The 23,054-nt window shown below is 44.2% G+C and overlaps 1 pseudogene across 1 annotated transcript; it reads right to left on the reverse strand.

Annotated features, from left to right (window-relative positions):
• Positions 1–674: 674 nt before the first annotated feature.
• On the reverse strand, positions 675–18,417 carry LOC144318700 (olfactory receptor 2AP1-like; annotated as a pseudogene). The gene is made up of 5 exons (XR_013384757.1): positions 16,365–18,417; positions 14,401–14,555; positions 13,935–14,071; positions 12,787–12,910; positions 675–1,763 (listed from the first exon to the last, which is right to left on the reverse strand). The product of XR_013384757.1 is annotated as an olfactory receptor 2AP1-like (transcript).
• Between the last annotated feature and the right edge of the window lie 4,637 nt (positions 18,418–23,054).

The raw sequence follows: 23,054 nt of genomic DNA on the forward strand, positions 1-23,054 counted from the left end.
GATTTAAGCTTACAAGATTATTAACACCATAGATACTGTTAATATAGTTTTGTTTCATATGCTTGTTAAAGAGAACCAGAACAATGATTAGGCACATCACTAAATTGTAAGAATTTGCCATAATGATATGTCGCTAATTAACCTAAATTTGAATCATCCCTTTACCTCTTTTCTGGATTCACTCAGAGTTTAATGTGTGTATAAATCATTATTAACGAATTTCTTGTCAGTTTGAAAACAAACATGTATTGATTTTCCCTTCGTCAGAACTTTCTTTATCTCAAATATTTAGTAGACTAAGTTCTCAGTAAGTGAAACACTAAATTTAAATCTGAATAATATAATTTGAAAATAACCAACTTTCTATTAATTCACTAATATATTATTTAAGCTATTATTAACAAACCAAAGTAGATTTCTTCTGGGTGTATATTTGACTATTCAGTTATCAACTGCAGCATTTGAACACCATATGGCAGTGAGTAAGATAAGCAAAACTCAGTAGCAAAAAGTAAACTATTGGAAGTCATATTCCCAATCTGCTTTTCTCCCAAATCCTTTCCTTATAAGTGAGGTACAGATAAGGAAAAGTAGCATGAAAATGTTTGAGGATACACACACATATACACACAGGCCTGTAAAATTTTAAGAAATAAAGTGATGGCAAAATAGGCTTCATTAAATAAGTAGTTTTACTGTTTTTGTGTCCCGTTAGGAATATTGATGATAGATAATAGCAAACACTTCAATGTTATAATAATGTACATCTATAATTTTCCAAACATTTATTTGTTATTTTTTATTATTATGAACCTCACTTTCATTTTCCTGAAAACATTGTTATCTTGCTGACCATGTCTTTGAAGGCTATTTTCACTTGCTTTTTCCTTAGGATATAGATGAAAGGGTTTAACAGAGGGGCAACTGAGGTATTTAAAACAGCCACTCTCTTATTAAAAGTTTCTGCATCCTTAACAGAAGGATTTATGTACATAAAGATACAACTTCCATAAGAAAGTGAGACCACAATCATGTGACAGGAGCATGTAGAAAAGGCTTTTTTTCTTTGTTGAACAGAAGGGATTCTCAGAATTGTCCTGATTATGTACGTGTAGGAAAGAATCACTAGCACCAAGGTGAAGATGAGGGTAACTGCTGCAAAGATAAACTCCATCACTTCTATGAACTGTGTGTCTTAACAGGACAGATGCAGCAGTATGGTATAGTCACAGCAACAATGATTGATGACATTGGAGGCACAGAAAGGCAGTTGGAGAGTCATTGTATGTGGCACAATGACAACCAAAAAACCAGAGAACCAGGAACACAGAACAAGCTGAATGCAGTTTCCTGCTCATTACAGTTGTATAATGCAGGGGTTTACAAATGGCAACATAGCAATCATAGGACATGGCAGCTAAAAGATAAAATTCAGTTGCCCCCAGAAGGATGGCAAAAAAATACTGAGTGAAACAACCAGCGAAGGAGATAGTCTTGTCTCCAGTTGCAATATTGACTAGCATTTTGGGAACAAAGACAGAAGTAAAAGATATTTCCAAAACAGAAAAATTCCGGAGAAAGAAATACATCGGAGTCTGAAGGCGATAATCCAAAAGGGTCAGAATGATGATGGTCAAGTTTCCCAGGATGCTTAAGACATAAGTTAGCAGCAGAAAAAGGAAAAGCACAGCTTGAAGCTCAGTGTCATTCGTCAGTCCAAGAAGAATGAATTCTATCACTGATATCTGGTTTCCCATCATTAACTTCAGACAAATAAGACAGAAAATAATAATAACATGAAGTGATCAACATATTTTCTTATTTTTCTAAATTCAATTAGCCAACATATAGTACATACTCCGTTTCTGATGTAGTATTCAATAATTCATCAGTTGTGTATGACACCCAGTGCTTATCCCATCATGTGTCCTCCTTAATGCCCGTCACCCAGTTACCCTATTCCCCCCACCCTTCTTCCCTCCAGCAATGCTGTTTGTTTCCTATAGTTAAGAGTCTCGTGGTTTTCCTCCCTCTTTGATGACTTCCCATTCAGTTTTCCCTCCCTTACTCTATGTTCCTCTGTGATATTTCTTATATTCCACATATAAGGGATACCATATGGTGTCTTTCTCTGACTGACTTATTTTGTTCAGCATAATACCCTCTAGTTCCATCTGCATTTTATTATTTTACTTTATAATTATCAAAGGTCTTGCTTCTTAAGAACATTTTCAATTGGGCAGCCCCGATGGCACAGCGGTTTAGCGCCGCCTTGCAGCCTAGGGCGTGATCCTGGAGGCCCTGAATCTAGTCCCACGTCAGGCTCTCTGCATGGTGCCTGCTTCTCCCTCTGCCTGTCTCTGCCTCTCTCTCTCTCCTCTGTGTGTGTGTGTGTGTGTGTGTGTGTGTGTGTGTGTGTCTATCAATAAATAAATAAATAATCTTAAAAAAAGAGAACATTTTCAATTATTCTCACCATTTTTTTCATTCATTTATGTTTTCCTTCTTAATCTTTGTATTTTGATTTTTATTTAAGTCATTGGATGTTGTCAGGCCGCCTGGATGGCTCAGCGGTTGAGCATCTGCCTTGGGCCCACGGCGTGACCCCGAGTCCCCCATCGGGCTCCCCACGTGGAGCCTGCTTCCCCCTCTGCCTGTGTCTCTGCCTCTCTCTCTCTGTGCCTCTCATGAGTAAATAAAATCCTTTAAAAAAAAAGTCATTGGATGCTGTCATATGTATGTGGACAAACCTAAAACAACTTTAGAGAGTAGGTTTCATTTGATTAAATAGATTTCTTGTTTTCTTATTTATTTATGATAGTCACACACACAGAGAGAGAGAGAGAGGCAGAGACACAGGCAGAGGGAGAAGCAGGCTCCATGCACCGGGAGCCCAACGTGGGATTCGATCCCGGGTCTCCAGGATCGCGCCCTGGGCCAAAGGCAGGCGCCAAACCGCTGCGCCACCCAGGGATCCCCGATTAAATAGATTTCTTAAATCAACCTCTTAACTCTCAGTTTCTGGCCAATGGAGTAAAAACTCAAGGTATGACCTACAGGAATAAAACTGAACTTGCAAAAAAAAAAAAACTGAACTTGGTTATTTTCTTCTTTTTGCTGTTTTGTATTTTTTATTTCAATTTTCTCAGTTTGAATTATAATTCTGTGCACTTACTAAAGCTCTACATTTGGATGGATTTTTCCCTAATTCTTTTTTTTAGGATCCTAAAATCTATTTTAGCAAATCTATACAGTTGCTATCTTATTGGACTACAGTATACGGTTTTTAAAAGGACGCTGAGGAGGGCACCGTCTGATGTCCACTTCAACTGCAGCTCCTTTCCTCCTCCTGCGAGAGCCTTTGGGCCGAGTTCTCCACCCCGGGGCTGGAAGGACCCGGCCCCTCGGCCCCCATCCCTGCAGCCCTCCGCGGGGAGGGGGCAGGTGCTGCCATCTGTTCACCTGAGAGCGGCTGCACGGCTACCCCACCCCCCGGCCCAGCTCGGAAGCCGGTCCGAAAGCCACTGCAGCTGCTGTAGGGACACCCCGGAGGAAGTGGGGGGCGGCAGGTGTGCAGATGCAGGCGGCTCTCCGAGACAGGGGGGGCAGCGCCAGCCAGGCCGAGGGCGAAAGCAGCCTCCTCACCCCTGAGCTCAGTGTGCAGACGGCAGGCACATCCTCAAGGAAATGGCCACAGGCATCTCAAGTGACAAGGACATAGGCGCCCACACAGCATAAATACCAGCTGCTCCCAGAGGATGAGGTTGAAAAATAGCAGCATGGTCGTGGAGGAGGTGGTGCGGGCTGCGGACTGCACCTGTGGCCGGGCCTCGGGCTGGGGGCTGCACCTGTGCCTGTGCCTCGGACTGGGGGCTGCACCTGTGCCTGTGCCTCGGGCTGGGAGCTGCACCTGTGCCTGTGCCTCAGGCTGGGGGCTGCACCTGGGGCCGGGCCCCGGGCTGGGGACTAAACCTGCGGCAGGGCCCGGGGCTGGGGGCTGCACCTATACCTGGACCTCGGGCTGGAGGCTGCACCTGTGCCTTGGCCTTGGGGCTGGAGCCTGCACCTGTGGCCAGACCTCTGGGCTGGGGACTGCATGGGCTGTGGTGTTCACTACAGCCCCCCCCGCCCCCGCCCTTCAGCCCCGAAATTGTTAATAAAATGTTAGGAATCATACTACTTAGCTTTCCTGGCTCATGGCAAGGGCTCAATAAACACTATCGCCATTTAATATAGATACATGGGTGGATTGGTCAGTACTTGGCAAAGTTCAAAATATAACTGATGGTACTTACTGGCTGAACGCAGGTCCCATCAGCAAATTATAGTTCCTTAAATGTCAGCTCAAGCTCAGCTTTTCATAAATTTTATCTAATAATCACAATCACCAATAATTTTGTCTCCTCTTCATTATTAAACTTGACCACAGTATAACACTTGGTAATAAAGTCAAATTGCTTTCCAGTTATATCAAGTATGTACATTTCATCTGTCAAATTTTAACATAAATGAGTTACCCCTTAGAATAAGATCTTATTTCTCTATATATTTAATACAGAGGCCAGAAAATTGTACAGATTTGGTAAAAATTTAATGTGAAATATTTTTTTGACATTTTTTAGATTCATACCCCTATTTTAATAAATGCTGTGGTTTTTATGCAGATAAAATTTCCAACTAAGCGTCTGCATAAGCCCTTAAATTTTTCTTTTAATATTTTTCATCATCAGACACAGAGATATTAAGGATATCTCTTTATCTTGCTTTTCTCTACTCAAAAATACCATAAAATTATTTTCATTCTAACAACTGACATATTTTCATATTACACTATGTAGTGTTACTAATAGCTACACATAATATATTCCTTTTTTAATAATAAATTTATTTTTTATTGGTGTTCAATTTACCAACATACAGAATAACACCCAGTGCTCATCCCGTCAAGTGCCCCCTTCAGTGCCCGACACCCATTGACCCCCACCCCCTGCCCTCCTCCCCTTCCGCCACCCCTAGTTCATTTCCCAGAGTTAGGAGTCTTCATGTTCTGTCTCCCTTTCTGATGTTTCCTACACATTCCTTCTCCCTTCCCTTCTATTCCCATCACTATTATTTATATTCCTCAAATGAATGAGACCATATACTGTTTGTCCTTCTCCGATTGACTTACTTCACACAGCATAATACCCTCCAGTTCCATCCACAGCGAAGCGAATGGTGGGTATTTGTCATTTCTAATGGCTGAGTAATATTCCATTGTATACATAAACCACATCTTCTTTATCCATTCATCTATCGATGGGCACCAAGGCTCCTTCCACAGTTTGACTATTGTGGACATTGCTGCTAGAAACATCGGGGTGCAGGTGTCACGGCGTTTCACTGCATCTGTATCATGGGATAATCCCCAGCAGTGCAATTGCTGGGTCGTAGGGCAGGTCTATTTTCAACTCTTTGAGGAACCTCCACACAGTTTTCCAGAGTGGCTGCACCAGTTCACATTCCCACCAACAGTGCAAGAGGGTTCCCCTTTCTCCACATCCTCTCCAACATTTGTGTTTTCCTGCCTTGTTAATTTTCCCCATTCTCACTGGTGTGAGGTGGGATCTCATTGTGGTTTTGATTTGTATTTCCCTGATGGCAAGTGATGCAGAGCATTTTCTCATGTGCATGTTGGCCATGTCTATGTCTCTCTCTGTGAGATTCCTGTTCATGTCTTTTGCTCATTTCATGATTGGATTGTTTGTTTCTTTGGTGTTGAGTTTAATAAGTTCTTTATAGATCTTGGAAACTAGCCCTTTATCTGATTAGTCATTTGCAAATATCTTCTGCCATTCTGTAGGTTGTCTTTGAGTTTTGTTGACTGTATCCTTTGCTGTGCAAAAGCTTCTTATCTTGATGAAGTCCCAATAGTTCATTTTTTATTTTCTTTTGCCTTCGTGGATGTATCTTGCAAGAAGTTACTGTGGCCGAGTTCAAAAAGGGTGTTGCCTGTGTTCTCCTCTAGGATTTTGATGGAATCTTGTCTCACATTTAGATCTTTTATCCATTTTGAGTTTATCTTTGTGTATGGTGAAAGACAGTGGTCTAGTTTCATTCTTCTGCATGTGGAAGTCCAATTTTCCCAGCACCATTTATTGAAGAGACTGTCTTTCTTACAATGGATAGTCTTTCCTCCTTTATCGAATATTAGTTGCCCATAAAGTTCAGGGTCCACTTCTGGGTTCTCTATTCTGTTGCATTGATCTATGTGTCTGTTTTTGTGCCAGTATCACACTGTCTTGATGACCACAGCTTTGTAGTACAACCTGAAATCTGGCATTGTGATGCCCCCAGATATAGTTTTCTTTTTTAAAATTCCCCTGGCTATTCGGGGTCTTTTCTGATTCCACACAAATCTTAAAATAATTTGTTCTAACTCTCTGAAGAAAGTCCATGGTATTTTGATAGGGATTGCATTAAACATGTAAATTGCCCTGGGTAACATTGACATTTTCACAATATTAATTCTGCCGATCCATGAGCATGGAATATTTTTCCATCTCTTTGTGTCTTCCTCAATTTCTTTCAGAAGTGTGGCATAGGTTTTAGGGTATAGATACTTTACCTCTTTGGTTAGGTTTATTCCTAGGTATCTTATGCTTTTGGGTGCAATTGTAAATGGGATTGACTCCTTAATTTCTCTTTCTTCAGTCTCATTGTTAGTGTATAGAAATGCCACTGACTTCTGGGCATTGATTTTGTATCCTGCCATGCTACCAAAATGCTGTATGAGTTCTAGCAATCTTGGGGTGGAGGCTTTTGGGTTTTCTATGTACAGTATCATGTCATCGGCGAAGAGGGAGAGTTTGACTTCTTCTTTGCCAATTTGAATGCCTTTAATATCCTTTTGTTGCCTGATTGCTGAGGCTAGGACTTCCAATACTATGTTGAATAGCAGTGGTGATAGTGGACATCCCTGTCTTGTTCCTGATCTTAGGGGAAAGGCTCCCAGTGCTTCCCCATTGAGAATGATATTTGCTGTGGGCTTTTCATAGAAGGCTTTTAAGATGTCGAGGAATGTTCCCTCTATCCCTACACTCTGAAGAGTTTTGATCAGGAATGGATGCTGTATTTTGTCAAATGCTTTCTCTGCATCCAATGAGAGGATCATATGGTTCTTGGTTTTTCTCTTGCTGATATGATGAATCACATTGATTGTTTTACGGGTGTTGAACCAACCTTGTGTCCCAGGGATAAATCCTACTTGGTCATGGTGAATAATTTTCTTAATGTACTGTTGGATCCTATTGGCCAGTATCTTGTTGAGAATTTTTGCATCCATGTTTATCAGGGATATTGGTCTGTAATTCTCCTTTTTGGTTGGGTCTTTGTCTGGTTTTGGAATTAAGGTGATGCTGGCCTCATAGAACGAATTTGGAAGTACTCCATCTCTTTCTATCTTTCCAAACAGCTTTAGGAGAATAGGTATGGTTTCTTCTTTAAACGTTTGATAGAATTCCCCTGGGAAGCCATCCGGCCCTGGACTCTTGTGTCTTGGGAGGTTTTTGATGACTGCTTCTATTTCCTCCCTGGTTATTGGCCTGTTCAGGTTTTCTATTTTTTCCTGTTCCAGTTTTGGTAGTTTGTGGCTTTCCAGGAATGCGTCCATTTCTTCTAGATTGCCTAATTTATTGGCGTATAGCTGTTCATAATATGTTTTTAAAAGTGTTTGTATTTCCTTGGTGTTGGTAGTGATCTCTCCTTTCTCATTCATGATTTTATTAATTTGAGTCTTCTCTCTCTTCTTTTTAATAAGGCTGGCTAATGGTTTATCTATCTTATTAATTCTTTCAAAGAACCAACTCCTGGTTCTGTTGATCTGTTCCACAGTTCTTCGGGTCTCGATTTCATTGAGTTCTGCTCGAATTTTAATTAACTCTCTTCTTCTGCTGGGCGTAGGGTCCATCTGCTGTTTTTTCTCTAGCTCCTTTAGGTGTAAGGTTAGCTTTTGTATTTGAGTTCTTTCCAGTTTTTGAATGGATGCTTGTATTGCGATGTATTTCCCCCTCAGGACCGTTTTTGCTGCATCCCAAAGATTTAGAATGGTTGTATATTCATTCTCATTAGTTTCCATGAATCTTTTTAATTCTTCCTTAATTTCCTGGTTGACCCTTTCATCTTTTAGCAGGATGGTCCTTAACCTCCATGTGTTTGAAGTCCTTCCAAACTTCTTGTTGTGATTTAGTTCTAATTTCAGGGCATTATGGTCTGAGAATATGCAGGGGACGATCCAATCTTTTGGTATCGGTTGAGACCCGATTTGTGACCCAGTATGTGGTCTATTCTGGAGAAAGTTCCATGTGCACTTGAGAAGAATGTGTATTCAGTTGAGTTTGGATGTAAAGTTCTGTAGATATCTGTGAAATCCATCTGGTCCAGTGTATCATTTAAAGCTCTCGTTTCTTTGGAGATGTTGTGCTTAGAAGACCTTTCGAGTGTAGAAAGCGCTAGATTGAAGTCACCAAGTATAAGTGTATTTTTATCTAAGTATGTCTTAACTTTGGTTATTAACTGATTGATATATTTGGCAGCTCCCACATTTGGGGCATATATATTGAGGATTGTTAAGTCCTCTTGTTGGATAGATCCTTTAAGTATGATATAGTGTCCCTCTTCATCTCTCACTACAGTCTTCGGGGTAAATTTTAGTTTGTCTGATATAAGGATGGCTACCCCCTGCTTTCTTTTGAGGACCATTTGAATGGTAAATGGTTCTCCAACCTTTTATTTTCAGGCTGTAGGTGTCCTTCTGTCTAAAATGAGTCTCTTGTAGACAGCAAATAGATGGGTCCTGCTTTTTTATCCAGTCTGACACCCTGCGCCTTTTGATGGGGTCATTAAGCCCATTCACATTCAGAGTTACTATTGAAAGATATGAGTTTAGTGTCATCATGGTATCTATTCAGTCCTTGTTTTTGTGGATTGTTCCACTGGACTTCTTAAAGGGGAATTTGAAGAGTCCCCCTTAAATTTTTTGCAGAGCTGGTTTGGAGGTCACATAATCTTTCAGTTCCTGTGTGTCTTGGAAGCTTTTATCTCTCCTTCCATTCTGAATGAGAGCCTTGCTGGATAAAGTATTCTTGGTTGCATGTTCTTCTCATTTAGGACCCTGAATATATCCTGCCAGCCCTTTCTGGCCTGCCAGGTCTCTGTGGAGAGGTCTGCTCTTACCCTAATACTTCTCCCCATAAAAGTCGGGATTTCTTGTCTCCTGCTGCTTTAAGGATCTTCTCTTTATCTTTGGAATTTGCAAGTTTCACTATTAAATGTCGAGGTGTTGAACGGTTTTTATTGATTTTAGGGGGGGAACTCTCTATTTCCTGGATCTGAATGCCTGTTTCCCTTCCCAGATTAGGAAAGTTTTCAGCTATGATCTGTTCAAATACATATTCTGGGCCTCTGTCCCTTTCAGCGCCCTCGGGAAACCCAATTAAAAGTAGGTTTTTCTTCCTCAGGCTGTCGTTTATTTCCCTTAATCTATCCTCGTGGTCTTTTAATTGTTTGTCTCTTTTTTCCTCAGTTTCCCTCTTTGCCATCAACTTGTCTTCTATGTCACACGCTCATTCTTCCACCTCGTTAACCCTTGTCGTTAGGACTTCTAGTTTGGATTGCATCTCATTCAATTGATTTTTAATTTCTGCCTGATTAGATCTAAATTCTCCTTTATGCTTTTTTCTAGAGCCACCAGTAGCATTATAATAGTGCTTCTGAATTGGCTTTCTGACATTGAATTGTAATCCAGATTTTGTAACTCTGTGTGAGAGAGGACTGTTTCTGATTCTTTCTTTTGAGGTGAGGTTTTCCTTCTCGTCATTTTGCTCAGTGCAGATTGGCCAAAAACAAGTTGTATTGGGAAAAGGAGAAAAAGAGAGGAGAGAAAGAAGGAAAGAAAAGAGAAAAAGAAGAAAGAAGAAAGGAAGAAAAAAGAAAACGAGAAAGAAAAAGAAAGAAAGGGAAAAAATGGTGGGGGAAGCAAACAGAAATCAAAAAGAAAAAAAAAAAAACACGGGGAAGTATCTTCTGATTCTGTATACTTTAAGGCCCTTGACTTCCCCTGGAACTTGTCCGTCTAGCTGGTCTTCTGTGGGAGGGGCCTGTTGTGCTGATTTTCAGGTGTTAGCACTTGGGGGAGCTGCTCAGCCCCCTGCCTGGTGCAGGGCTCAGTGGGGGTTGTTTACCCCGGGAGGCCCCAGGAGGAACAACCACAGTGGCGGGGCCAGCTCCAGAGCCCTGGATTCAGCTTCCGTAGTAACTACGGAGCTCTCCGTAGGCAGGGGCCTGGATGCTCCAGGGGCGGGGCCGCTGATCTGCTCATCTCGGGGCAGGAGTGTCTTTGCTGTCCTGGGCCCTCCTGGCCTCTGCCTGTTCCAGGGGGAGGCTGTATCGTGAGCTGTGTCCCCAGCGCCCTGTGCTCCGGGTCTGCGCTGTTGTATTCGCGCTCCCAGCCGCACAGCCCCCTCTCTGGGGAGCCGCCACCCGAGCCCATCCGAGCTGCTCCCGGATCAATGCGTGTGCGCTGCAGTCCTTCAGGGAGCTCAGCGCACTCTCCCCGGTGCGCAGTTGCTCTGTTAGTGTCCCAGAGAGCCTGAGGGCATTCCCGCCCTTCCTGGGGTTGTGCTCTAACTCCCTGCGAGCGCCTTTCCACCCGGGAAGGAAGATTGGTGAAGCTCCTTCTTCTCTGGGACAGGGCTTTCCTGTCCTGGGGGCACTCGCCCTGGCCTTAGCCCAGCTCCTCGCGGGGCCCCTCCACCTCGGATGCCTTTTGTTTCTTTAATTCTTTTTTCCCGTCTTCCTACCTTGATAGAAGCATGAACTCTTCTCACTGTAGCATTCCAGGTGTTCTCTCTTAAAATCTCAGGCCGAATTCGCAGATTTTCAGGATGATTTGAAAGTTATCTAGGTAACTTGGTGGGGACAGGTGATTTGGGGACCCTACTCTTCTGCCATCTTACCCCTCCCCCTCTCCCCTAATTTGCAATTTTAAAGCTAAGGCATTTTTCAAGTAATCAATACATTAGAAATTTATACGTCATCTAATTTATAGAATTCAAATCAAACTGCCATATTATGATGCAAGCATAAGATGTTTGTTATATAAGACAGAATTATTAATTTCTATGATAGCTTCACATCTAAGTTAATCACTTCAACCTATCCTATTCAAGGTTGGACTTATTTAAAATCCAAAAATCTAACCCTAGTTCTAGGTCTCAAAATTCAACCCTCTAAAAACAATTATAATACCACTAGCTTGAGTGCCTTCTTAAAAGACTGTGGCATGAAGGAATAAAAACATTTGTATCTACAGGAGTCTCAAAAATAAAAACCTCTTTGTGTAGTTTTTTTTTCTGAATGATCAAAATAACTTCTCCAAATGGAATATCTGGCAATTTATACTGCCAATCTAGTTCAACGAGGCTGTGTAAAAGCACAGTTGCAAGAATTATATTTGTCAATTTTTTTGGTTAACTATCTCCTCAACAACAACAGTTGATTAGCACATATCTTTCAAAATATACTTTGAATCAACATCTTTCCTTTACTTAAAAAACCTGAATCTATACTGCAATAATCAGAATGACAGATTTTTTTAAACATTAATATAAAAGTTGTCTCTGCTATTTTCCTACAGTTGCCCAATGCCCCATCCTTTATTTTGAAATCCTATTAGTGGGACAGTAGCCAAATATTACCTCAATTCTTATGTTGAAGGTAAAGACAGGGGAAAGATAACTAATGCCTTGTTATAATCAAAAACAGCCAAAACTGTCAGATGACATGAGGATAAAGGGAAAAGAGTTCAAACATTTGGAGAGCTGACCTCCTAAATATTTTTAACACTTCCTGTCTATGCAAGCTAAAAGGAAGATAAAATCCTCAAAAGATCTGGGTTAAAATGACATAAGATTGGGTGCAGGTGGGGAGGGGAGGGATTTAGCTTTTCTGAAATACTCTTTTCATCTGAGCACAATGCCACAAACTTTAATAAAAGAAGGAAAATACAAAACGACTCAATGTATCAGTGAATAAGGAACAACTGACTGATTACTTCAGCTTTAAAACTCTCTGTTACCAGCGTTCTCTAGAGCCAGGTAAATACCCGGCAAATACAGTTAGTACAGTTGTTAAAATCTGTGACTGAACTTAGGTACAGAAAACAATTAAGTTACTGTTTAAATAGCCATAATTTGCTACTCAATTGGCCTGTAAAATACGTGCGTTTATAGATAGACTATATTGAGAATGATTTGGCAAAGAAAAGTTGAGGATAAAATCCACCTACTACTTATTCTCAATAAGAACTCCAGTTTCCAGTTTGGAACTGTTATTAGTAGTTATTCCACTTTCTTTATCTTTTGGGCGTTTTTGAGGCAAACTGTCTTACCCAATTACATGCTTTGAAAATTTTCAACTGATAAAAATCTGTACAAGGAAACGATTTAAAAATCACCAAAACGCCAAAGGATGAGATGTTCAAGACTTTAGACAGTATCTAAGAGAGAATACAATCAGAAAATGGCTACAATCAGGTGGGCAGAGGTCAGAATGGCGGAATTCCTTCCCTGTTGTAATGAATATATGAAAACCACCAGCGGTTTGGTGACTATCACTGGTTACAGTAGTAAAACAGAAGGGGAAAGCCTGGTACAGAAAGCTGACTGCCTCAGAGAAAACCTAAGTGGTGACAAGAGCCTAAAGGCACATACAGGTACACATATTTTATACTGGATGTGATCTACTTACATGGCCCCTGTTGAATCTCTTGGGGACCAGCAGTAAAGCAAGTTTAGAACTTCATATCTTGAGACATCTCTAGCAAGATGCTGATCCAATGTGGTTCCAAATATCTTCTGTTTTCCTGGCTCACCTGAAGAGGAAAAAACACTACAGAGGATGTGGGAACTGAATTTCTTTATGTAGTTTCTTCTAGAGCAACTGTCTGAAAGTTTTGGCCCAATCCTTTATGAAGACTGGAGATGAGACACTTGAGGGACTAGTGGAAAACAAAATTCAAATGAAAAGGTGGAGTGAGGCATCTAAATGGGGAATACGAGAGCAAAAGAAAACCGACCGACCGTCATAGGTAAATCAGCATTTCTAATCTGTAAGTGGGAGGAGACAGAGAAAGGAGAGAAAAAATAGGCACAGATGTTTATCCCTCCACTCCCTCACCCCAATTGCTACTAAAAATTTCCAAAGTGCCTAAACTTTTGGACCACAACTAGGGAGTGAATAAGCAAGGTTAATTGGAAAGGTAAACATTTTGTCAAGTCTCCCTCCCCTGGCTATGTGACATTATTATTAAGGCCTGCAGGGAGGCCTCTCAGATAATACTTTTTTTCTAAGAACAGATTCTGGTGTAATACAGCTTGAAGCAATAAGAAAGAGAAATATAAACTCAATTTATGCAAAAAGAAGTCACAGGACAATATACCACATTGACAAAGTTTATTTAATTCTGTTTTTCAAAAGGGGAGGGACAGGTGTCATATAATAAGAAATCAGAACAAAAGTAGTTTTTATGCAATAGAAAATATTTTTAAACTAAGCAAAACAAACTGCATGCTTCATCCCCTTAGGAAATATTATCCTCTGGAAAGATAATCTTGAAAAAAAACTAATATTACCAAAGCAAATCTGATGTACATTACCACACAAAAGCATAAAAATGTAGTCCATAATATTTAGATTCAATCTAGTAACTTTTTTCTTAAAATATTTTACCTAAATATTATATTACAGTTATTCTCCAGCGTTCATGTAATAGCCTAGAACATAAAACAATTTTCTTTCCAAATATCTTCCATTTTAACCATTTTACTTGAACTATGTCTGGTAAAAATAACAGAATTTTCTGAAAAATAGGATTGGAGAACCAATTAGATCCTTACCTGACGTGGCTGCTCATTCATTCGTTGTGGGTCTGATTTCACTTTATTACTAGGGTGAATTGTGACTTTGGTTACTGGTTGTTTGAAAATTGATACGGTTTGTCTAATTGGCAATGTTGCATTCAAGTCTGGTTTACCTGGTGGATATAAGCATGTTTTCATTAATAAATATTATGTATAAATATAATTTGGTCCATTTTTTATTAATTCATTATCCATTACTTTTAAGTTTTTATTTAAATTCCAGTTAGTTTACATACAGTGCCATATTAGTTTCAGGTGTGCAACACAGTGATTCAACACTTCCATATATTACCCAGTGCTCATCACTAGTGCACTGCTTCATCCCCATCATCTATTTAACCCATGCCAGAACCCCCTCCCCTCTGGTGTCCATCAGTTCTCTATAACTAAAGAGTTGTTTCTTGGTTTGCCTCTTTTTTTCCCCTTTGATTTTTAAGTTTACCTATTTAAATAATCTCTACATCCAATGTGGGGCTCGAACTCACGACCGTGAGATCAAGAGTCACATGCTCCTCTGAGCCAGGCCGGCACCTCTGTTTTGTTTCTTAAATTCCACGTATGAGCAAAATCACATAGATGGAGCTAGAGATTATTGTGCTAAGTGAAATAAGTCAGAGAAATACCATTATCCATTACTTTAAGTCATATTATACCAAACTTCTCAATCTCAGCATTATAAATACTCGAAAGGACACTTTTAGCACTTCATTATACAAGACATACATGAAGTTTTCCTATCATAAAAAGCTTTACTTTTTATAAAAAGTTTTCTGTGTATTTTAAAATGTAAGGAAATTATCTAAATGTAATGCATGATTAATTTGATTAGCCAGATATTCAGGACTTTTAAATGAATAAATTGTGCTTATGGGTAACACAAAAGGGAGCATTTTCAGAACAATCATCAGGATAGCAATCATCTCAACACTTGAGAATGGAGAAAAATATCGGTATATGTGGCCTTTAAAATGTGAACAATCTGGTCAGCTATTAGGAGGCCAGGTTTACAGAAAACCCTATAAGTTAAACTTCACTCTCAAATTAAAAGATAACTAGAGATGGAAGTTCTAACAAATAGAACTCAATTAAGCAACAAACATATCTTTTAATCACCAGTAAATAAACTCTAAGATGTGTTCTAGTAAAGTCAAAATGTGGCAGAGTTACTATTAAGTTCATTTGTGATGGAGGAGCAGAGGGGCAAGGAAGGAGAAGAAGAAGGAAAAAAAGAACAAAATGTGATTTAATCATTGTATATTCTGATGCTGGCAAAAATCTATATATACATAAACAGTCATCTGTATCTGCAACAATATACATCTGGTATTTTTGATACACGCACTTGATAAATCTACAGGAGGGTATTCAATGAACTTTTGTCTTTACAACTATCCCCAGATAAAAATTGTGCTATCAACTTCCAGGCTCCAAAAGAATGGTTCTCAAACTCAGCACACATCAGTACCACCCAGGGGATTTATTAAAACATGATTCCTGGGCCTCAGCCCTAGAGATTCTGATTCAGGAGAGATGAAGTGAGGCCTGGGAACTTGCATTTCTATTAAGGTTGCACGTGATGCTGATGTTACTGATCCAGGGACCACCTGGAGAACCACTACTCTATAACAAAGATTGCAAACTTGTTGCAGAAGAACGAAGTTTAACCCATAGGTGTAATTTGTTCAGTTTTTAGTGTATTAAAATGAGCAAACATCTACAAGATCTGGAGATTTCACATAAAATCCATATTCTAGCTTAAAAATTCAAAGATCTAGAAATACTGGACTTGATTGGGCCACAACAGGCCATAATTAATTAGTAACGGCTGCTCACAAGGGTTTCCCTCACCCGACCCTAACTTTCCCGAACCTGAACCCAAAACTGAACCCTAACCATACCTCTAAACCATAACCCTATTCCATAAGCTTAACAGTAACCCTTACACTCACACTAAATCCTAATCCTAACCCTAACCCTAACCTTAACACTACACCGCAAGTCTAACCCTAACCCCAACCCGAAGCCTAACACTAACATTAAGCATAGTTCCATTTGGAACTTAGGTGTGACATTCCATTGTGTTGGATGTATCGTGTTGGTCAAAACACATCACGAAACACCTCGCGGTGACACAGGGATATTTATGCCACAGGTCATTATTGCTGGGAGCCATTGTGAAGGCTGCGACTCCCAGAGCCCAGAAGGAGGTACCTCGGTCTCATTCAAAATAGAACAGGACACAATTGGACGGTTTGACTACAGAAGATGACCATGGCTGCATCTTGTAGTATTCCCACCCCGTCATGCTGCCCCCATTAAAATGAGGCCAGAGGTAAAGTGACCATTGTGATATTACGTTGCTGGTACCCAGGCCACTTTCAAGTGGTACCCCATGCCACATCTCACCCCTTCATGTCAATGCACCATCCTTAAAATTGCACCTCAGATACACAGGGCACCAGCTCACGTACGTTACAAATATCATCCACAGACCCCTGATGATGTCCCTAGGAAGGAGATTCTGCCTCTTCTATCACCGTGCAGGGTAGGAACCTGGGGACTATGTGAGAGACATGGTGGGTTAGATAGGTCACAGATCTGGGAAAGCAAGCACAGAAAGAAAGGTCTGAAATCAGCTCCATCTCCAGAAAAGTAGGACCTTCCTTGCATTTTCAGAGAGTTGTGCCTATGGCATTTTTGGCTCCTGATGTACAATGAAAGAGATGGCATGGGGTAAGCAGTCATCTGCCAAGAAGGGGCTCTGGATAGGTCTGACTGAAGGGAGGCGCCCAAGCACTGGAATCTTGAAAAAGTAACGTCACTTCCTTAAGGACAAGCGTGTAACGGATTTAGAACTCTGGTAACCAGGAAGCTGCATTGAACAATGTCCCTATTTCCAGCTCACTTAACTGGAGCCGTTCAAGAGAACAAGATGTTCTGTTGCTGTTGCCCTACTTTCAGTGGCTCTGGGCTTCAGAGAATCCAGACAGAGAGATGTTCATGTCGCTATGGACGTCAGCTCAGCCCTGTTCGCTGAAACTTCTGGTTATGTGTGGGAGATGTCAACAGGTACTGCAAGGCACCTGGGGGAAGCCATTGGAGAGCAGGCTACACTGTAATCTCAGCTGAGGGGGCTCACACCGCTTTCACCCTCATTGGGTGTGTGTCCGTTTGTGTATGTGTAAGAGGGTGTGTTAGTGTGAGACTGTGTGTGTGTGTGTGTGTGTGTGTGTGTGTGTGTGAGTAAGTGTATGGGGACAGAGGAGAGGAACATGCCCTTCCTGGGCAGAAACCAGCTGCCACGGTTTGGAAGCCTGACACATCTTTGGTGATCAGTCATAGCAGGCAAGATGAGAAGGTGAGTGCTGAGGGTCAAGCTCAACTTCAAGTATGTAAGTCATGAGCGCAAGAGTCTCTTTCATCTGGCTTCTCCTTGCCAGATGTCCCTTCAGCTGCCCCTGTGATGTGAAGCGGAGAACACAATTTCTAAAGGGGTTGTCCCCTTATTGTGTTGTGGAGGGAGTATCCTAATGTCTCTTGGCCCTGTACATACGGGGCACTGTATTTAAAGAGCTGCACCCAGGAGATCTTGGAGGAGATGTTCTGTGGCTTCAACCCTTCTAACTCCCTAGACAATGATCGGGTGCACCAGGCAAACAAGGAGCAGTGCTGTTCTGAGGTGAGAATGGGAAGAGGGTTCTGCACAGAGAGATGGCCCCCATACAAACATGGAGAGAAACCTAGGGCCCTCCCGTAGTGTTTCCACATGAGTGCCACACAGGCCCAAACGCAAAGAGACCTGAACCTCCACTCCTAACCTCCGGCTACATCTGAGGTGATAAGACACTGTTCTGCTTGGTTGGAATGGTGCAGAAGAGATTTCATGCTTTTGAGGAGTGGGGGTGGTTTGTTTTTTTCCCTCAGAGCAATGAGTGTCTTTGCGTTTCACTACCATTTTCCTTATTTCACCCACGCACCCCAGGTATCCTGTGTAGAATGCGGCTCCACTGTCATTGCACGACATCTGCAGGCCTCACAGAAGATCACACTAAAGAGGGTGATTTATGACAAAACGAAGGGTGGGATGAAGCCATTCTCTATGTTTATCTCTAAGGTATTATGTGCCAGAACACATCAGATCATTGTAGACCCAACAGGTCATGAGCTGTGTCCTTAGAGGTCCTCGTAGTACTCCATTAATGGGGCCATCTGCCACAGTGATTCAGCCATTCAAGGCCCTTGGCACTTGAGATGATGCCATTCTCTTGCCATGTCTGCCCTACTGCAAGGAGCACCTTGTGTGTCCCCACAGACTGTTTAAGTTGCTTGATCTGCCATAACCTGGAAGCCAAGTTTGGGTGGAAGCCCTCTGATGTCTCCTGACCCAAGTGGCTCTGTCTTTTTTGTAGAGATCCACACAGGAAATATTGGATGAGTTGCTCCAAGGGTTCACTTACTCCATCTCCCCCCCCAACCCCGAGAAGCACAAGTGCATCAGGCCACTGACTACAAGTATGGCCGGTCTGGGCTGAGAACAAGTCCTATTCATGGTGAAAGTCAGGACCCACAGATGATCAGGGCAAGCCAAGAGCCCAGACTAGAAACAACTGGCTCCCCTGGGGCCTGCCGAAGAAGGTGTTCTCCCCTGATCCTTCCTCCCTAGGTCAGGAACAGACCAAGGTACATCATTTTAGGGAAAATGCCATGCAGCCCATGCTTTGGTCTCTTCTCAGGCCCAATCTGTGGGATCTTGAGCAGCATTTAAGGTGCTAACCCTCTGTGTTCTATCTGCAGTGGGATGTTTACGGATGACTCCATGGAATACTGGTCTTTGTAAAAGCTCTGATTTGAGAGAAATGTGGGTGTTGCTCAGCTACTGGAATGTGTTGAAGTTGCCAATGCTCTGCCCTGCGTCCCAACCAACCAATGGTATTTTGAAGCCTAGAACCTTTTTCTGTGTGGGCCCTGAAGTCCTTTGTCCTGCACAACTTCCCAAGAGGATGGGTGTCTCTGGGCTGAGCGCCAGACCCTGTTCTTCCCAATGGCCCATGGTTTGGAAGCTGACTACAGTGCCCCTCCTTGTGTCTCTGGTGTGGAAAGGAATCATCCACCCTGACCCCGGGTGAGGCCTGGACCATGCGGACGCTCCGCGAAAGCAGAATGGATACTTTTGTACAGGCCCTGCTGCGATCCTTCCAGGAGAGGAGCCTCTCAGAAAACGCATCATTTTCCGTGTCTACCAGGTGTTCAGCACAGCCCAAAGGGTCCAGGGCCAGCAGCTCCACAAGTGAGTGACCACCCCGTACACAGCACAGGGCCTGAGGCTCGCCTCTACTACTGGCATGTTTTGGGAATGTCACTGCACCTCTCTGAGCTTCCTTTTCCTCCTCTGAGAAGGGCTGTGGAAGAGGATGAACCTCATGGGGCTACTGTGGGCAATCCTGGCAGAAAACATGGCCTTGACTTCTCTGCTGCCTGGCCCTGTCGAAAGGGCTGCTGGGCATCTTCCTGTGGAGCAGCTGTCTCTCCCCAGCAAAGAAGCTCTCCCCATCAAGCCTCATGAGCCTGTGGCACCCTTGGTGGACAGAAGCACGTGGAAAGCAGGCCGTTTTCCTGTTTGCAAAAGACTTCTGGGATTCCATCTAACTGGCCCTGCTCCTTGTCCTTCATGTCCCAGAGCAGAGGTCACTGGGGAAGGCAGAGCAGCTCATGGTCCACTCAGTAGATGGAAAGTGCTGTTTGGGATTCCTTTCTGCAAGAATAGAGATAAAGCACCTAGGATTGCAGACACCTTTCGAAGCACTAAGATCATTGAAAGAATCCAGTAGATACACTGTCTCGGTTTCAAGTCTAATCAGAGTGTCAGACAGTCAATCACTCTACCTGTCGTAGGCACGCATGTCCACAGTTGGTTAGATATGACATCTTCAAGGCTGCTGCATGGGATGAATGGATCCACCCACATTTCGACCACTCGGATGGACGATCAGATCAAGGAAGGGCACTTGGTGGCTCAGTCAGTGAGGCCCCTGCTTTCATTTCAGGCCATGATCCCAGGGACCTGGCTTTGAGACCTCCATTGGGCTCCCTGCTCAGTGGGGAGACTGCTTCGCCCTCTGCCCCTGCAGCTCACCCTGCTTATTCTCTTTCCCTCTCTCCAAAAATTAAAAAAAAAAAAACTCCCTTAAAGTTTTCGGATTGGTCTTTGGATCCAGAAGGAGAACTTTGATGCCTCCACAGAGCAGGTTGGGAGACTACAGGGGTTGTTGCTGGGGAGCGACTGTCAGCCCAGGATCACATAGATCTCTTGATTTCCAATGGGAGGGCTTCATGTTGGGGTGCTCTTTTGAAGAGACAAATGAGTCAAAGGTAGCGGCATGTTGGGTCCTTAACCTGGACCCGAACCCTGACCCTAAACAAACCTTATCCCGAAACTGATCCCTAACCCTAACCCCTAACACTAACCCATAACACCTAACCCCTAACCCTAATCCCTAACACCTAACCACTAACCCCTGACCCTAATCCTAACCCCTAAACCCTATCCCATAACCCTAATCCTAACTCCTAACCCCTATCCCCTAAACATAACCCTAACCCCTAACCCTAACTCTCTAACCCTAACCCCTAACCCTCACCCCTACCCTAACCCTAACTCCTAACCCTAACCCCAACCCCAATCCTAACTCAACCCCAACCCTAACCCTAACCCCCAAACCCTAACCCTAACGCCTAACCCCTAACCATAACCCTAAACCCTAACCCTAACCCCTAACCCTGACCTTGACCATGACCCTAACCCTAATGCTAACCCTAACCCTGACCCATCCCGAACCCTAACCTCTAACCCCACCCCTAACCCTAACCCATAACCCCACCCCTAACCCTAACACCTAACCCCTAACCCTAACCCCTAACCCTGACATTGACCATGACCCTAACCCTAATGCTAACCCCTAACCCTATCCCTAACCCTAACCTCTAACCCCACCCCTAACCCTAACCCTAACTCCTAACCCCACCCCTAACCCTAACCCTAACTCCTACCGTAACCCTAACCCCACGTCCTCCTGAAGCCTTCCCGCGGGTCCTAAGTAGGCCGGGTTTCCTTTCAGCGTGGACGCTTCCCCTCATCCCCAGAAGCCTCCCCGCGGGCCCTGTTGAGGCCAGGCCCCTGCCAGCATGGACGCGGCCCCACGTCCTCCCCGAGCCTCCCCGCCCTGAGGACGCAGGGCCCCTGTCAGCGTGGAGGCGGCCCCACGTCCTCCGGAAGCCTCGCCGCGGGTCCTGAGGAGGCCGTGCCCCTGCCCTGTCAGCGTGGACGCGGTCCCACGTCCTCCCGGAGCCTCCCCAGCGCACCCGGGCTCCGGTCAGCAGGCGGACGAGGCTACTGCGCACGCGCCCCGGGCGGGGCCTGGGCTCGGGCGCCCCCTGCGGGACGCGCAGGCTCTGCAGGAGGCCTTGCGGGCGGCGGCGTCCCCGCGCCCAGGGCCGACCCCGCCTCCGTCCCGGCTCCAGCAGAGGCCTGTGAGCGGCTGAAACGTCTCCCTGACACGGAGCCCAACCCCGGCTTCCCCAGGAAGACTGATGGACGGTGACCTGGAGCCCGTGGGACGCGACGTGACATGTGAACCAAACTCTCACCACGTCCCGCAAAACCCACTCCACCCTCCTCCGCTGCGGGCGGGGCCGCGGGCCGGTGCGGCCGCCCTGGAGACAGCGCGGAGGCTCCTCGGGGTTCCCGCTAGAGCCGCCCTGTGACCCGCAGGTGCGCGGCCTGGAGCTCGCTGGGAGATAGAGACTCGGGGAGACGCCGGACACCTGCGCCCCGATGTCCACGGCAGCCCTCCGGGCGGGGCCTCGGTGCCCTCGGGCAGAGGATGGATAAAGAGGATGGAGACGGATGGTGGCGAGAGAGAGAGAGAGAGAGAGAGAGAGATCGGGATGTCACTCAGCTATTGAAGAGAAGGACATCTTGCCGTTTGCAGTGACGCGGACAGAACTAGAGGGATCATGTTAAGTGAAATAAGTCAGTCGGGAAAGAAAATGACCGTGTGGTGTCATTCACAGGTGGAATTAAAGAAGCAAAGTAGATGAACGTCTGTGAAGGGAAGGAAAGACAAATAAGATGGAAACAGAGACAGAGGAAAAAGAGACTCTTAATCCTAGAAAACACACTGCGGGTCGCTGGAGGGGAGGGGAGGGGGGCGGGGTAACGGGGACGGGCATGAAGGAGGGCACGGGATGTCACGAGCACTGCTGTTCTCTCCAACTGGTGAATCCCTGAATTCCACCTCTGAAAGTATAATACACTACACTGTTAACTAATTGGGTTTAAATTAAGTTTTTAAAAAAATCCCTTGTATCAGAGCACATGTCCTTCCGGGCTCTCTGTTCTGCTCCTTCAGCTGATGCCGGAACCACCCCCTGTGGGTCTGGTTTGTTTAAGTAGGTGCCACGCCTGATCCACGGCCCAGCCCAGGGCTAGAACTCACGACCCCAAGATCAGGACCCCGGACGAGGTCAGGAGTCGGGTGCTTCACCGACGAAGCCAGCCGGGCCGAGAACCGCGCTGGTTCATCCTGCGTCTCTGACATCGATTGAAATAGGAAAGTGCTGCGTCCCGCTCTGTCCTGCTTCTCCAAGACTGACTTGCTGTCCGGGGTCATTCGTGGGGGCGGACGGATGTTACGGTTTTGTTTGTTTTTTGTTTTTGTTTTTGTTTTTTTCTATTTCTAAGATCTGGAACCATGATTTTGATAGGAGTGACATTGAAACTGAGGGTGGCTTCAGGAACTGCGGACATTTTCACAAGCTGAGGCTCCCACCCCACAAGCCCAGGACGGCCTCCCAGAGCCTGGAGGGTCTCAGTGCACAAGTCTCGCGCTCCCTTGGTTCAGTCTAACTACTTTGTTCTCTGTGATGCTCCCAAGAAGGGAGTCACATCCTTAATTTCCTTCCTGAGACTCACTGTCGAGACACAGCGAGGCTACTGAGCTCTGTAGGGTTGTTCTGTATCCCTGAACGCTCCTGAATTCACCCTTAGTTCTAACAGGTTTTGGTGGAGGCTCTCGGGTTTCCTGTTTCTAGTGCCGT

The sequence above is a fragment of the Canis aureus genome, chromosome 8, assembly GCF_053574225.1.
Source record: "Canis aureus isolate CA01 chromosome 8, VMU_Caureus_v.1.0, whole genome shotgun sequence".
Lineage (NCBI taxonomy): Eukaryota > Metazoa > Chordata > Mammalia > Carnivora > Canidae > Canis > Canis aureus.